The following is a 10,075-nucleotide window of genomic DNA, read 5'->3' on the forward strand; positions in this document are numbered from 1 at the left end:
TTGTAAATAACTATCACATTTGCAACTGGTCAGTGTTCAAAAAATGCTGGGAAATCACTTCATGAGCTCTACAAGTCAAGTCAAGTTGAGCTTTATTGTCATTCCGCTACATGCGGGGCATACAGTGGAGCAGTGTCGCGGCCTCACAGGACCACGGTGCTACATAAATACAGGCATACAACAATGAAGTAAGACAATATAAACCTATACACAACTATCCTACTGATAGATTTTGACTATAAATATACTATCTATAAAAGTACCTATACAAACTAAAAATACAAACTACACAAACTATATACGAATGCTTCAGATAAATACTGTACATGTGCAAGGAGAAACATTGAGTTCAAGCAGCTGGCTGGGGAACAGTGCAGGATGATTTGTAGTGCATGAGCATGTAAACATACATATATTACTGAGTTCTTTTGTGGGATTTGTGTACACACAGCAGTGTGTGTGAAAAGTGACTAGTGCATAGATAGAGGGAGAGTGTGCTACTACAGGTGGTTTGTACAGGCCCACTCACCTGTGTGTGTAGCACACTTGAATTCATGTTTCAGGAGGTAGGGGTTTGTATGGGGTTCAGAGAGGGCGGGGTGATTTGAGTTCAGGGCTCTCACAGCCTGGGGAAAAAGCTGTTGAGCAGTCTGGCAGAGAGGGCTCTGATGCTCCGGCACCGTCTTCCTGATGGTAGGAGCTGGAAGAGACTGTGGGAGGGATGTGTTGAGTCCTTCACGATGCTATTTGCTTTGCTGGAGCATCGTGAGGAAAATATCCAGGATGGAGGGGAGAGGGGCACCGATGATCCTTGCAGCGGTGTTCACTGTCCGCTGGAGGGTCTTGCGGTCTGCTGCAGTACAGTTCCCGTACCAGACAGTGATGCAGCTGGTCAGCACACTCTCAATGGTGCCCCTGTAGAAAGTGGTGAGGATGGGTGGAGGGAGACTTGCTCTTTTCAGCCGGCGGAGGAAGTGTAGACGCTGTTGTGCCTTCTTGGAAAGTGACATGGTGTTGGTGGTCCAGGTGAGATCCTCTGTGATGTGCACTCCCAGGAATTTAGTGCTGCTGACTCTCTCCACAGTCGAGCTGTCGATGGTCAGTGGGGGGTGATCAACGGAGTTTCTCCTGAAGTCCATCACAACCTCCTTTGTCTTACTCACATTGAGGGACAGGTTGTTAGTGCCACACCATTCAGCCAGCTGTGCCACTTCCTCTCTGTAGTGCGTTTCATCGTTGTTGCTGATGAAACCTAACACTGTTGTGTCCTCAGCGAACTTGATGATGTGGTTGGAGCTGGACTTGGCAGTGCAGTTGTGGGTCAGCAGCGTGAAGAGCAGCGGGCTGAGCACACAGCCTTGTGGGGCACCTGTGTTCAGTGTGGTAGTGCTCGAGGTGTTGTGGCCGACATGGACTGACTGAGGTCTTCCGGTTAGAAAGTCCAGGATCCAATTGCAGAGGGAATTGTTTAGGCCCAGCAGGTTGAGTTTATTTATGAGCTGTTGTGGGATTATTGTGTTGAATGCTGAGCTGAAGTCAATGAACAGCATTCTAACGTAGGAGGCTGGTTTTGATGTTGTGCATGACTAACCTCTCAAAGCACTTCATTATGATTGGAGTCAGTGCTATGGGACGGTAGTCATTTAGAAAGGACACAGGTGTTTTCTTTGGTACCGGTATGATTGTTGTGGATTTGAGACATGTGGGGACGACTGCCTGGCTCAGCGAGGTGTTGAAGATATCTGTTAGGACATCTGTCAGCTGTGCAGCACAGTCTTTCAGTACACGACCAGGTATGTTGTCAGGACCCGCAGCCTTGCGTGGGTTGATCCTAGATAGGGACTTCCTTACGTCGGCTGGAGACAGACAGAGCGCCTGGTCATTGGGAGGTGTGGGCAGTTTTTGTGCAGGTGTGTCATTCAGCATTTCAAACCGTGAGTAAAAGTGGTTGAGTGTATCTGGGAGGGATGTGTCGTCAGCACAGGCCTGTGGCGGGGGCTTGTAGTCTGTGATGGTCTGGATGGCTTGCCACAGGCTCCGTGTGTCACTGCTGTCTGTGAAGTGATTGTTGATTTTTTGAGCATATGACTGTTTTGCATTTTTGATGCTGCGGGACAGATTGGCTCTTGCTGTTTTGAGGGCTGCTTTATCTCCTGATCTGAATGCTTCATCTCTGGTCTTTAGCAGCCCACGAACCTCTGCTGTCATCCATGGCTTCTGGTTGGCGCGTGTGGTGATGGTCTTGGTGACTGTCACATCATCAGTGCACTTTTGGATGCAAGCAGTCACAGTTTCAGTGTACTCCTGTAGGTCTGTGTGGTTGTTGTAGGTGGCCGCCTCTTTGAACATGTTCCAGTCTGTGTCCTGGAAGCAGTCCTGCAGTGCTGAGGTGGCATTGTCTGGCCATACCTTGATCTGTTTGTGAACCGGTTTGGCCAGTTTCAGAAGTGGTCTGTATGCTGGGATTAGCATAACAGAGATGTGGTCCAGTACCCGAGGTGGGGGCGGGTTCAGCTTTGTATGCGCTCTTAACTGTTGTGTAAACAAAGTCCAGTGTGTTTTTTCCCCTTGTTGAAAAGTTCACATGCTGGTAGAACTTTGGCAAAACTGTCTTTAAGTTTGCGTGGTTAAAGTCACCGGCTATGATGAAAAAGCCGTCGGGGTTATTTGTTTGTTGTTCGCTGATGGCGCTGTACAGCTCGCGAAGCGCGTCCTTTGCGCTTTGCGCACGGGGATGTAAACCGCGACAATAACAATGGCCGTGAACTCCCGCGGCAGATAGAACGGTCGACACTTCACAAACATAAACTCCACCAGCGATGAACAGTGTTTTGTCACTACCCCAGCATCGTTACACCATTCTTTGTTGATATACACACACAAGCCACCGCGAGTCTTACCAGACAGTGATGAATCTCTGTCCGCGGTAGCAAGTTAGTCCGATGCAGCTGAATGGCGGAGTCCGGGATGTTGTCGTTCAGCCATGTTTCAGTGAAAACAAACACACAACAATCCCTTGTCTCATGCTGTGTAGATCGACTGAGTTGAATTAAGTCCAGTTTGTTTTCCAGAGAGCGAACGTTTGAGAGCATGAGTGTTGGAAGAGCCGGTCTTGTGGGGTTTTCCTTAGCCTAGCTCAGATACCTCCGCGTTTACCGCGCTTCAGTCCTCTCTCACACCGTTTGCGCGCCTTGTGCGGGTAGTCAGTAGCGCGAGGCCGCGCGGTCTCGAGGTCCGGCTTCAGCAGTAAACAGAGGCCTCGTAGCTTCTCAGTAGCCGCCCGGCAAGAGTTGGTTTTGCATGCGTTGCCGATATCCAAAAGTCTTTGGCGAACATATATGAGTTTAGGAGTGATTTCCTTATGAACTAGCGGTAAATTTACACTATTTGGAGACGAACAGACGACATTAAAAGACAAAAAAGCACCGTCTTTGGGACCTGGAGTAGCCGCTGCGTCTGATCGCGCCGCCATCTTGGATCCGAGAAAAAAAAAAAAAAAAAAAAAGTGATACAAGAGTGATTACTGATAAGACTGAGAGAGAGAAGACTTCCTACAAGATCTTGAGTCAATAAAGAGAGTCTCGTTCATTTATATTTTTACTCACTTTTTGTATTTGCTTCACAAATAATTAAAAACATTTAGTTTTGTTGTTTGCAGCGCTGAACTTAATGTTTATTCAGTAGTTAGCTAATGCAGATAATACAGCAACACAAACTGTTTTCTTTTTTTTCAGATATTTGTGTACACATGACAAAGAAAAGTCCAAAGATCAAGACTTCAAGACGAGCGGTTTGAGAAACTGAGATTCAGATCATCTCAAAGATGAAGTTTCTCCCCAAAGAACATCATCATAAATTTCATTATGCTTTATCATTTTGCTTCATAATGTTCATTTACTTACTTTTATAAAAAAAAAAAAAAAAAAAATTGTAATGTACACTACACAATGACCTGAAGAAACAGAAGCTAAAGGTCATTTTTGCTTCTTTTCTTCTGTTGAGATGTTCTGGTTTGCTTGTAAATCAATAAAGAGAGAGATCAGTCTCATTCATTTTCAAGTAATTACAGGAATGTGAAGCACAAACACACCTGCTTTCTCCTTCTTCCTTCTAACAGCAGACCACAAACTAAAACAGTGCACTAGCGCCACCTGCTGTTACTTCATATTCTCCCTCTCCTGCAGATAATGCTCAATCTGCTCCATTCACCTCCTTCTACATCTGTGAACTCTGAAGGGTTAGTTGAATAATGACAGAAAAATCATATCAAATAATCCAAGCCAAACATATAAATCTGAAAGGTAATAATTATAACAATTATATACAGTCCTTTTTTATTTGAAGAAATATGAAATGGTATGATTCATTAAATTAGTTCAGAACTCAATTAATTACAATGAACTTTCAGTTTCTACATACAAATAGAAAATGTCCAGTTATTTTAATCATATTTTCTGAATTTACCATCTCTGTTCAGTTTCACAGGTTGCTGTGATGTAGATATATGTGCTTTTCACAATCTGTCATTTAAGGTTTAAATAGTTTTGAATCTAATGTCTATTAAAAGAGAAACTGTAACTCATAAACTTATGTGGGTTTGAAAAAGACAAAACAGCACTTTACTGCTTATTTAGAGCTAAAATTAGCATTTTTATAATGGTACAATCCAACATTTTGTTATAATTTATGTATTTTAAATCCTACATGAGGAAATATTAGACTGACTAATGAACTCAGAGTCTTCTTCATTATTTACTGCTTTCTGTGCTCTTATTCAAGATTTACAACACTGTTTTTTTTAATGTAATATAAGTTTAAATGACAAATACCACAGGTATCTTATTTACTCTCGATGTAATTTATTCTCTAATATTTTGAGCTCATCTACATATCCCTGTCTTTACCACAGTCCTCAAAATCAGAATCAGAAAAAACAAAAGAGAAGTTTTTCCTTGTAGAGAAAAAACTTAATCCTTTCCTCAATAGAAACGATGCAGAATCATTAGTGCATGCGTTTATTACCACTCGCCTTGACTATTGTAATACCTTACCAGCTCACTCCATATTTCATCTGCAGTACATTCTTCAAAATTCTGCTGCCAGACTGTTAACTTCCACAAAAAAATCTGCTCACATCACCTCTATTCTAATTAATCTTCACTGGTTGCCTGAATCTATTCGTGTGCAATACAAAAATCTTCTGCTCACCTTTAAGGCACTCAAAGGTCTTGCTCCTTCCTAGAGGCTGACATTTTTTTCGGGATTCCCACGGGATGGGAAACAAAATCGCTACGAATCACGTGATTGGGACGGTACAGGAAAAAATGTCATCGGGAGTGGGCGGGACCGGGATGATACCCAACTTTATACACAAATATACCTTTTATATAAATAAACTATAAACTGTATATTTTAATTCTGAACTCAGTTCTAGTTGCCCTGTCTCGCTCTCCTCCTGTTCGCTTTGGTGTGGCTGCGTGAATGACGCAGTCCGTGACGGACAGATCGTTAACGGCTGGTCCATGTGGTAATACACACTATCATTCATCGACAGTGGCGGCGCCAGGGCGGGGCTTGACGGGGCTATAGCCCCATCAGAAACTTGCTTAGCCCCGGCACAGCCCCGCCAAGGATTTCCTAATGATGTTCCTGTTTTTTAACTGTGGTGTCACTCTCATTAACATTGAAAAATAAATATAAAAAACCTAAAAAAAAAAAAAAAAAAAAGGTGCCTATTATGTGGCCTATAAACAATTAATAATATGAGGGAGGGGTCAAGCAACTCGAGCAAGCAACGGGCAAAGTTTGCGCAAGACGGTGAACGTCACTTCACTAGAGAAAGTGAAAGTAAAAAAACTGACGGTTAACGCTGCAGTAACGGCGCATATTCTCTCCGAGGCACCGAGAGACGAATCTAATTTAACATATGCTGATAACGGTATACAACTGTCTTCAATTATTCACTTAATATTTCTCTTGTGGCTCCTAAAGTGAAAAACACGAGACGAAACGTATTTCGCGTTAAACAGGTTGTTTTTGAAAATCGGTGCATGAAATAAAGCTGCTCTGAATTTTCATTGATGACTGCAGTGTTAATAATAATAATTATAGTCCTATAATTAATTGTATAAATTAATAGACCTGTTTTTAAAAAGAAAAAAAAAAAACTTTTCAATGAGGAGTAAACGAATAGCCTATCACAAATTATTGCGGGGCAATAATTTCATGTAATTTAATAATAAAAGTAATCTAATAATAATAATAATAATAATAGGCCTAATAATAAGAAGAATGTAACAGGCCTACATTAATTGGAAATGCTAAATCCTCTTAATATTGCCAATTTTTTATGCTTTTGACAATAACTCTGGCTATCTACACATGCATGATACGATTCAAATCAGCACGGGGAGGTTATCACCCGCAATGTGTGCCCGTGTGGAAGTTACTAGATATGTGTAAAATAAAAATAAATAAATAAAAGGTAACTTAAATGAATAAATAAAATAAAAACAAAACAATGAAAAAAAAATCCCAACTTTCTTTCTTTTCTATATTCATTCATAAATTATATTACTTTGTAAGTGTCATATTTGGCAGATGGCATAGAAGTTATTAACAGTGGCAAGTTTAATACCACAGGAAAAAAGTTAAATATGCCTTTTTCGAAGCTGCTGTATATAAAAAACTGATAGCTAAAGTTAGGCGTTCATTACTTTCTCTCAATTTAATTAGTTTTTTTAGCACCCCCTCTGAACTGTTAAGCCCCCCCCCCCTTAGCACCCCCAACAAAAAAATCCTGGAGCCGCCACTGTTCATCGACCTGAAATACGGCTTTTCATCTGAAAGATGTATGTAGTAGCAGCTTTACATGGCCGCTCAATATGATGTTAATCTAGAGAAATGTGCGCTATTGAAGTGTTTGTGTGGAGAGTGGAGCTGAATAGCGCTCGCTGCAGGACAGGCGCCGGTGCGCTCACTTGCTCTTAACATCTCCGTAATTTTTGGTCATACAGATAAAAGTAGCCTAATACCTCTTTCGAATCTGTAAAGACTCGTTTATTTGTATACACTCAGAATAACAACGAAACGTTGCGCTTTAAAGCAAACAGGGTGCGCTTTAGGTCTCTGAGCGAGAAACTTCCGTCTTTGAAAAATATATCTATAGAGAGTGAAATGTCTACTTTCAAATGAAAAAAAAAACAAAATTCAAATAGAAAACGTGTGTGTTAGCATGGATGATTTACATAAAATTTAATGTGTGCAATGTAGCCTACACTGTGCATAAACTGGCTTTTAGTTCAATATAATAACAAAAAAACTACATTTTGGGTTTTTATTCAACTAAGGTGGGCACGCTGTGATCTGTACTATATTTTTACTGTAACTGACAGATTTCGGCCAAAAAAAAAATTTATAAAAAAAAAAAAAACGGGAGTGGGAGGGAATGGGAGTAATTCTTCCGGGAGTGGGCGGGATGGGATTTCCCCCCCCCAGTTTTTTTGTGGGATTGGGACGGGACGGGATTTTTTTTTCTGGGAGTGGGACGGGAGAGGTTTCAAAATGCACTCCCGTGTCACCCTCTACTCCTTCCTATCTTTCTGACCTACTCTCTTCTTATATTCCTTCTTTGTGTGACTTTTGTGTTCTTCCTATCTTCAATGGGCGGCGGATCCTTTTCTGTCACGGCACCCAAACTTTGTAATTCTCTGCCCCTGACACTCAGAACAGTCACATCTCTCAGTGAATTTAAATCAAAGCTTAAAACATATTTGTTTAATCAACACTATCACTAAATTGCATTGTGTATTTGTCCCATGTGTTTTCTATTTCTATGTCCTTACTACACTTTATGTGTTAAATGCAACTTCATTATTTTGTTACTGAATTGGGCAAATGTCCAATGTCCACTATAATTGTTTCTTTGTAATGAGTATTTGTTGTATTGGTGTACCTTGTAGAGCGTCCTTGAGCCTTGCTACACATGATAAAAACAGTATATAGTAAAAGGGTTATGGGTGATGTTATGATCATTTTGATTTACTGTAGCAAAGAGTTGTTGACAATGTTTAGATATTTAGAAAATCAAAGTTTGGGGAAATTATTAGCCTTGCATCATGCCTAGTTATGTATTATAAAAACATAACTGAAATCTGGATCTGGTGTCTGGTACAGAAGAAAAACTGACAGATAGAAAATAGACAAGATATGTAAGAAGATGTGTGATTTTAATTATAGGAAATTTATACAAATATTGCATTAAGCAATGACAGTTCAATTGTAATGAAGCAAGACAAAATTGAAAAGTATAAATTATTAAATAATTAACAGTGTTTGTTTAAATACTGAGCTGTAACCTCAGTATTTCCTGTAGCTCAAATAGTAGAGCATGGCGCTAGCAACACCAAGATCATGGGTTCGATTCCAAGGGAAAGCAAGAGCTGATCAAATGTAAAAACTGTAACTTGAATGCAATGTAAGTCTCTTTGGATAAAAGAGTCTGATAAATGCATAAATATAATATGATGGTGTAAAAGACTGTATTTTGAAAAAATGATCCATTAGACAGTAAAAGTGTGAGAGACGGGAGAGACCTACTTTTATCTGTTCTCACATGGACAGATATTCATCTTCAAGAGGAGAGTACACTGGAGCACGCCAACATGAAATAAACAATTTACTGCTTTTGCGGCAGAAATCTGGCCAGTACCTTACCATTGTGAAGCAGAGTAAACATTTTAATTGTTGGAAAGTATGTTCATTTACTGTATATGTACTCAATATTTGGTAGGGGCTCATTTTGCTTTAATTACTGCCTCAATTCGGCGTGGCACGGAGGTGATCAGTTTGTGGCACGGCTGAGGTGATACACTGGAGGCCATTGTGAAGCAGAGTACAACGATTTGGCCCCGACATGATATTATAAGAGTTATGGTGCTTAAATGACTCTAGTTTGATTTGTTATACAGTAATGACTAAGAACTTTCCAAAAATATTCCACACACATGAGGGAAACATATTTACCCATAAAACATTTGAAGGAGGGGAAGAAATATTAACAAAGAGAGATCTAACTGATTGGCTATTGCACTTTTCAATAATTAAATCAAATTAATCTAAAAACAAATATTTGGAGACTTACTTACACCAAGTGCCCTGCTTTCTGAGCAGAGAAAGTATTTTGACAGAGACATGACAATATAATATTCTACAGCTGAAATATGGCACTTATTTTTTTTTTTGAGAATCTATTCAACAGCTGACCGTCCCAAACCAATGTCTAAAAAAGGATTTTTATTGTTTATGTCATATTTATTCCAAATAAAAAAGGAATGAGGAGAAAAGTTGTTTAAAAATCAAACACCATGTTAAATGGATTTGCCTGCGAACATCAGATCATTTAAGAGTATTTTGTTAACATCAAAACTGACCTCCTCCTCGACAGATTCCTTCAATCTCCTCAAAGTTAACACTCTTCAGTGGAAATCTCACATTTGATAATATTAAGATTGAGACGAGGATATCTCAGAAAAAAAAAAGTTATTTTAATATTATGACCAAAAATATTTTGTTAATTCTTCAAAGATTGTCCTCGTTTGTAAAACTAAAAGATGTATTTCAGAATAGAACACAAGCATCAAAGCCTGCTATGAAGAGTCGTTACCTTGAGATTGTTTTCCAAAGCATTATGGAAGTGGTGAACGCTAATGGCAAATCTAATATGCCTGAAAACATATTCGATATTGGCTGGGTAAAAAGTGACCGTGATGAGTGCTGCGTTTTACTCAAAGTTTAACATTCTTCAGCTCTCAGGGAGCGATAAATAAATGCAGAGCGCTCAGCGCAAAATAGATGCTCAGCACCTCTTCACGCTGCTGGGGTTTAAAAAAATAAATAAAAATGCAGCGCTTCCATTGAAAGCAGTTCAATTGGTGGACACAGCCTAAATGTTTTTTTTTTTTTAACAGATTCAGTTAAAAGAATCATGAGTTCAGTCTTATATACTACACTGAATCATGAGATGTGTGTTATGCTCTTACTGTAAAGACAAATAATTGTTCTAATAATCATTAGA

Source organism: Onychostoma macrolepis, chromosome 22 (assembly GCF_012432095.1).
Source record: "Onychostoma macrolepis isolate SWU-2019 chromosome 22, ASM1243209v1, whole genome shotgun sequence".
Classification (NCBI taxonomy): domain Eukaryota; kingdom Metazoa; phylum Chordata; class Actinopteri; order Cypriniformes; family Cyprinidae; genus Onychostoma; species Onychostoma macrolepis.